Raw genomic sequence first — 1,051 nt, 5'->3', positions numbered from 1 at the left:
AGATAAATTGCTCCCTCCTGGAAAATCCAGTTTCTCCTGGGTCTTTGGACTCACTAGTGTCTAGGTAAGTTCATAAATATATGCTGCCTCATTTCTTGAATCTTCTAAATTTGCTTCTGCCTAGCACTTTCTCTCATTATACCCTAGGTTTTGTCATTATTAGTCTAGTGCATGTGATGTTGGGGCTCCCAGCACCTCCTTCACCCTATGGAGCAGATCAGCCTCCAGAGTCTAGCTCAAACGCATATTAGAAGTTACCAAGCCAGCTGTACTTTTGTTCAAAGCAGAACATCCCTGAAGAACTTGACTGGCTACAGGTATAAATTTCACTCTTCGGATACCTCAAAAAATATTCTTTTATTATGTACTTAGCTGTGTGCTAGGTGACACATGCCTTACACATACACTTACATATGCAGGCATGCCTGTGTTCTTGCACACGAACAAAAATAAAATAAGATAAGATAAGATAAAGGAATAGAAAAGACAGTAGGTATGGTTTGAATAAGAATGGCCCCATAAACTCATGTATTTGATGCTTAATCACCGGGACTGGCAATATTTGAGAAGGATTAGGCCAATTAGGAGGTATGTATGTCCTTCTTGGAGTAGGTACGGCCCTGTTGAAGGAAATGTGTCACTGGGAGTTGGGGGGATTTGAGGTTTCAAAGTCCATGCCAAGCCCGGATTCTCCCCTCTTCTCTCTAAGCCTGCTTTCAATGACTTCTGTATCAAGCCTGCCACGAGTGCTGCCAAGCTCTCTGCCATAGTGATAATGGGCTAAGTCTCTGAAAATGTAAGCAAGAGCTGCCATCTTGCATCCACAAGTGTGTGTGCTTTATCTCAGCTGGTCTGCCCGAGACCTCCCTGAGCATGAACCTTAGTTCCCCGCGCAGCCCCCATTTCCACTCTAACAAGATGAAAGAAACGATCATGAACCAGGAAAAACTACCAAACCGCAGGCACAAGTGCACATTGGTGGGAAAGGAACCACTCATAGAAAGAAGAAGGTGGTTCACAGAACAGCCATGGCAGACGATAAAAAACTGCA

Source organism: Mastomys coucha, chromosome X (assembly GCF_008632895.1).
Source record: "Mastomys coucha isolate ucsf_1 chromosome X, UCSF_Mcou_1, whole genome shotgun sequence".
Lineage (NCBI taxonomy): Eukaryota > Metazoa > Chordata > Mammalia > Rodentia > Muridae > Mastomys > Mastomys coucha.
Note: the sequence above shows the minus strand (reverse complement) of the source record.